The sequence below is a fragment of the Chelonoidis abingdonii genome, chromosome 26 (assembly GCF_003597395.2).
Source record: "Chelonoidis abingdonii isolate Lonesome George chromosome 26, CheloAbing_2.0, whole genome shotgun sequence".
Taxonomy (NCBI): domain Eukaryota; kingdom Metazoa; phylum Chordata; order Testudines; family Testudinidae; genus Chelonoidis; species Chelonoidis abingdonii.
The window spans coordinates 7141604-7147870 of record NC_133794.1 but is presented as its reverse complement, the minus strand read 5'-3'; positions in this window follow the sequence as shown (position 1 = coordinate 7147870).

Here is a 6267-nt window from a genome sequence, read left to right as displayed (position 1 = left end):
GCTCTAGACCGTTCAGGCACCTTACCACCCTCCCCTAGACACCACATGGGATCTCTCAGACTTCACATCCAGAAACTATGCCTCTCAACTCTACCCACCTTCACCACTGTGTCACCCCCTTCAGGTTATACCCCCCCGTCCCGAGGGGGTATGTCAGCACGCCTCACACTTCACACACCTCTAGACATCATGCCAGCCCTACTGCTTCACAATCTCAAACCCCATCCATGCACCCCCCCACACTATGTCAGGACCCTCCCACACCTCTCCTCCCCTCCCTAGAATCATGACAGTTGGATTACTGAAGCTACCCCCATACTCCATTCCCTAGGGAACATGCCAAACCCCAACTCTCAAACTCAAACCCCTCCAGCCCCACAGAGGCCACCCAGGGACACCATGTGCAGCCCCACAGAGCCAGCCCTACAGGAACTGCCCCTACTCCTTGACCTCTACCTACTCCCTGATCTCTACCCCCCGCACTGTATCAACTACAGTACCCAGCCCACTGACATTTACCCACTGTCCCTAGGTCAGCCCTACAACCTCTACCCCCAGACCTGTACCTGCTGCCCTGCATCAGCCCTACAACCTATACCTTGAGCAGGTGCCTGCCGCCCAACATCTACCCACTGCTCCCCGGTCAGCCCTACAACCTCTATCCCCAGCCCTGTGCCTGCCCCCCGACATGTAACACGCTGCCCCCATACCGGTCAGCCCTACAACCCTGATCCCAGCCCTGTGCCTGCCCCCGCGACATGTACACCGGCTGCCCTCCCCCGGTCACCCTACACCTCTGTCCCACACCCTGTGCTGCCCCCCGACATCTACCGCTGCCCCCCCGTCAGCCTAACAACTCTGTCCGCACAGCCCTTGTGCCTGGCCTCCCGACATCTACCGCTGCTCCCCGGTCAGCCTCACAAAACTCTGTCCCGCCCTGTGCCTGCCCCGACATCTACCCGCTGCCCCCCCGGTCAGCTCAACCTCTGCTCCCCAGCCTGTGCCTGCCCCGACATCTACCCCGCTGCCCCGCCAGGTCAGCCTTACAACTCTGTCCCAGCCCTGTGCCTGCCCCCGACATCTACCGCCGCCCCCCCCCGGTCAGCCCTACAACCTCTGTCCCCAGGCCTGTTTGGCTTGCCCCCGACATGCTACCCGCTGCCCCCCCCCAGTGTCAAGCCCTACAACCTGTCCCCAGCCCTGGTGCCTCCCCCCGAATCTACCCGCTGCACCCCGTCAGCCTACACCTCTGTCCCGCCCTGTGCCGACCCCGACATCCTACCGCTGCCCCCCGGTCGCGGCTACAACTCTTGTCCCCAGCCCTTGTGCCAACCCGACATCTACCCGCTGCCCCCCGCGTCATCCCTACAACCTCTGTCCCAGCCCTGTGCCTGCCCCCGACATCTCCCGCACACCCCTCCGGTCAGCGCTACAACCCACCGTGCTGCCGACTAACTGCCACGCTCAGCCAACCTGCCCCTGCCAGACCCCTGACATACTACCCTGCTGCCCCCCCGGTCAGCCCTACAATCTCTGTCCCCAGGCCCTGCTGCCAGCCCCGACATCTACCCGCTGCCCCCGGTCAGCCTAGCAACTCGTGTCCCAGCCCTGTGCCTGCCCCCGAATCACCCGCGCCCCCTCACGGTCAGGCCCTTACAACTCTGTCTCCCAGCCCTTGTGCCTGCCCCCATCATCTGACCGCTGCCCCCCACCCCCGGTCAGCCCTACACATCTCTGTCCCAGCCTGTCTGCCCCCACCCGACATCTACCGCTGCCCCCCCCCGGTCAGCCCTACACCTCTGTCCCCAGCCCTGTGCCTGCCCCCCGACTCTACCGCTGCCCCCGCCCCGTCAGCCTACAACTCTGGTCCCCAGCCCTGTGCCTGCCCCCCGAACTACCCCGCTGCCCCCCCCGCGTCAGCCTACACTCTGTCCCCAGCCCTGTGCTGCCCCCACACTACCCGCTGCCCCCTTCCGGTCAGCCCTACAGAACCTCTGATCCCCAGCCCTGGTGCCTGCCCCCCGACATCTACATCCGCTGCCCCCCCACCCCCGGTCAGCCCTACAACAACCTCTGTCCTCGCCCTGTGCCTTGCCCCCACCGACATCTACCCGCTGCCCCCCCCGGACAGCCCTACAACCTCTGTCCCAGCCTGTGCCTGCCCCCCGACATTACCCGCTGCCCCCCGGTCAGCCCTACAACCTCTGTCCTCCAGCCTGTGCCTGCCACCCTCGACATCTACCGCTGCACTCCCCCCCGGTTCGCCTACAACCTCTGTCCCAGCCCTGTGCCTGCCCCCCGAATCTACCCGCTGCCCCCGGTCAGCCCTACAACTCTGTCCTCAGCCCATGTCCCTGCCCCCGACAATCTACCCGCTGCCCCCGGTCAGCCTACACCTCTGTCCCAGCCTGTCCTGCCACCGACATCTACCCGCTGCCCCCCGGTCAGCCCTACAACCTCTGTCCCCAGCCCTGGCTGCCCCGATCTACCGCTGCCCCCCCGTCAGCCCTAAGACCTCTGTCCCAGCCCTGTGCCTTGCCCCGACATTACCGCTGCCCGCGGTCAGCTACAACCTCTTGTCCCAGCCCTGTGCCTGCCCGGCCCACATCTACGCCCCCGCGCCCCCGCGGTCAGCCTCCCTTCGTTCCCTGACCCGTGCCTGTCCCCCCGACATCTACCCCGCTGCCCCTCCCGTCAGCCCACAACTCTGTCCCCAGCCTGTGCCGCCCCTCCGACATCCTACCTGCTGCTCCCCCCGGTCAGCCCTACAACCTCTGTCCCTAGCGCCTGTCCTGTCCCAATCTCCCTGCACCCCATCCAATCGGGGACACAGACGCTCACCTGAACCTTTCCCGAAGCTCCGCCATTCCTCTCCCCGGTAACCTTGGATCATGACCTAGCGGCTTCTACCACCGCGCCTAGCCTGGCGCCTCCCGGAAACCGTCCGAGCGGCGGCACAGACGGGCTAGACGATCATAGAGAGGAACACGAGCAGGCGTCCGAGGACACCAGATGAGAAAGAGCACAAGGGGAGGGAGGATGTCGAGAAGGCTGAAGGAGCATAGAGCGCTGGGGAGGATAGAGGGGCTGGAAGGAGGAGCATAGAAGCGTGGGAAAGGATAGGAAGGGCTGGGGGAGGAGCATAGAGCGCTGGGGGCTAGAGATAGAGGGCTGGAAGAGCATAAGAGCTGGGAAGGGGATAGAAGGGCTGGGGGGAGAGCATAAGCTGGGGGAATCGAGGGGCTGGAAGGAGCATAGAGAGCTGGGAAGGGGATAGAAGGGCTGGGGAGAGCATAGGAGCGCTGGGGAGGAGCTAGAGACTAGAGGGTGGAAGGAGCATAGAGAGCTGGGAAGGGGATAGAAGGGCTGCAGGGCAAGAACATAGAGCAGCTGGGGAGATAGAGCGGGCTAAAGAGGAGCATAGAGCGACTGGGGAGATCGAGGGCTGAAAGGAGGAGCATCAGAGAGCTGGGAAGGGATAGAAGGCTGGGGGAGGGCATATACGAGCGCTGGGGAGAGCTAATGGGGCTGGAGGAGCCATAGCAGGGCTGGGAAGGGGTAGAGAGCTGGGGGGAGGAACAAGAGCGCATGGGGGAGATGAGGGGCTGGAACGGAGCATGAGGACTGGAAGGGATAGAAGAGCTGGAGGGAGGAGCAAGGAGCGTTGGGGGAGAAGAGGGCTGGAACGGAGTGGCATAGAGAGCTGCGGAAGGGTACGAAGGCTGTGGGGGTGAGGAACATAGGACTGGGGGAGAAGAGATAGAGGGGCTGGAGAGAGGCAGCATAGAGGCTGGGAGAGGGGATAGAAGGGCTGGGGGGAGGAGCATCAGAGGCCGCTGGGGGAGTAGAGGACTGGACAGGAGGGGCATAGAGAGCCTGGTGAAAGGGAATAGAAGAGCTGGGGGAGGAGCATATAGAGGCTGGGGAGATAGAGGGCTTGGAGGGCGGGCAAGAGAGTGGGAAAGGGAGAAGAGCTGGGGGGGCGAGCATAGAGAACTGGGGAGAATAGAGGGGCTGGAAGGAGGGGCATCAGAGAGCTGGAAAGGGATAGAAGGCTGGGGAGGGAGGCGCATCGAGAGTGGGGGAGATAGAGGGCTGGAAGGGCGAGGCATAGAGAGAGCTGGGAAAGGATGAATGAGCTGGAGGGGAGGAGCCATAGAGAGCAGGGGGAGATAAGGGGCGTGAAGGCGAGGCATAAGAGATGGAAAGGGATAGAGAGCTGGGGGAGGAGCATAGAGAGAGCTGGGGGATGTAGGGGCTGGAAGGAGGGGCATTTAGAGAGCTGGGAAAGGGATAGAAGGGGCTGGGGGGGAGAAGGCATAGAGAGCTGGGGGAGATAGAGGGGCTGGAAGGAGGGGCATAGAGAGCTGGGAAAGGGATAGAAGAGGTGGGGGGAGGAGCATAGAGAGCTGGGGGAGATAGAGGGGCTGGAAGGCGGGGCAGTGGGAGCTGTGGGTGCGGTGCTTGCAGGCGGAAGCAGCATGCAGAAGGAGACCCCGTGGGGCTGCGGTGGCCGTTTTGGGGATTAAGGGACTGGAAGGAGGAGCATAGAGAACCAGGGGAGGGGATATAGGGAGGAGCATAGAGAGGGGCTGGAAGGAGGAGCATAGAGAACCTGGGGGCGGGGCTGGAGGGAGGACGGAGCTGAGGTAGCATTTTTGGGTGTCTTGGGTCAGGCTTTTCTGCTGGACACAGCGCTTGCTCGAGACACAGACAGCAGTGACCCCGTCTCGGCCCAGGTCTACAGGCTCATGTATGAGCCTGGCAGGGTGCCAAGGTAGTGCGAAGCAGAGCTGCATCATGCAGATCTGGTGGGTGCCCCGCACTGGTGATGCACGTAGCAAACAATGGGACCGTTTCCAAAAGTAACTGAAATAATCCAGAACAGAGTTACAGCTAAGGAAACAAAAAAGCTTAAAACATTTTGTGGCCTGTGTATTTGTGGTGAGTAGAGGTGTTCCCCTTATCAGATTCCCCCAGAGCTACCCTGATTCCCTTTCATTCTCAAACACAAAATATATGACTATGCAGAGCTCATAGGACTAGATTCTGTTATCAAAATGGCATAAATCAAGAGTAATTCCATTTAAATTAGTGACTACTTCTTAGTTACACAGATATAACTACATTCAGAATCTAATCTGTGGGAGATTTCCTTTTTGTTTGTTTGAAAATGGGGTATAATGTTCATACAATATTGCAGGGGCAGTGAGTATCACATATTAAAGTAACAGGACTCTGGGAGTAATTGTAGATTATTTATCAGTTGCATCTGAGCATATTTTTGCACCCATAGTTAGTGTGTGAGGTATGTTTAAATGTTAGGGTAAACGATTTGCTTGCAGTTTCTTGGGCCCAGATGGATTTGGTATTTTATTTATGGTGATTGCATGAACATTGATATAATATGGCTTACTCTGGTGAATTGTTTTGTTACAGAACTCAAAAGAAATTCGTATACATATACACACACATATATTATAACCCAAATATATTAACAGCATTATATGCAACAGACTGGAAATTGAAACAGGCTGAGGGACAAATCCACTATGGTTGTAGGATGAAGCCACTGAGGCACTAGTGTCTAAAACACAGAAAACAAGTTACCAGGAGAAGCAGTGTGATATCATTAAGATGTAACTCACTGTCATTACATCCTATGCGACGTCATAAAAGCTATGATATTGGAGAGCTGTCCCTGAACCTGGCACTGTTGTCAGTATGTGGTATGTAGTGCTTTTAATATCTAGTAAATATGAATTATATTGATTAATTGACTGACAATCGCAGTTAACTCAAAAAAACTAATCACAATAAAAATTAATTGCAATTAATCACAGTTTTAATTGCACTTAAAAAATAGAATACCAATTGAAATTTATTAAATATTTTGGATGTTTGTCTATATTTTCAAATATATTGATTTCAATTCCAACACAGAATACAGTATACAGGGCTCACTTTATATTTTTATTACAAATATTTGCAGTGTGAAAATAAGTAGTATTTTTCAATTCACTCAAACAAGTACTGTAGTACAGTCTCTTTATCATGAAAGTGCAACTTACAAATGTAGATTTTTTTGTTGTCATATAAAAGCACTCAAAAACAAACAATGTGAAACTTTAGAGCCTAGAAGTCCACTCAGTCCTACTTCTTGTTCAGCCAGTCGCTAAGACAAGTTTGTTTACATTTACGGGAGATACTGCTGCCAGCTTCTTATTTACAATGTCACCCAAAAGTGAAAACAGGTGTTTGCATGGC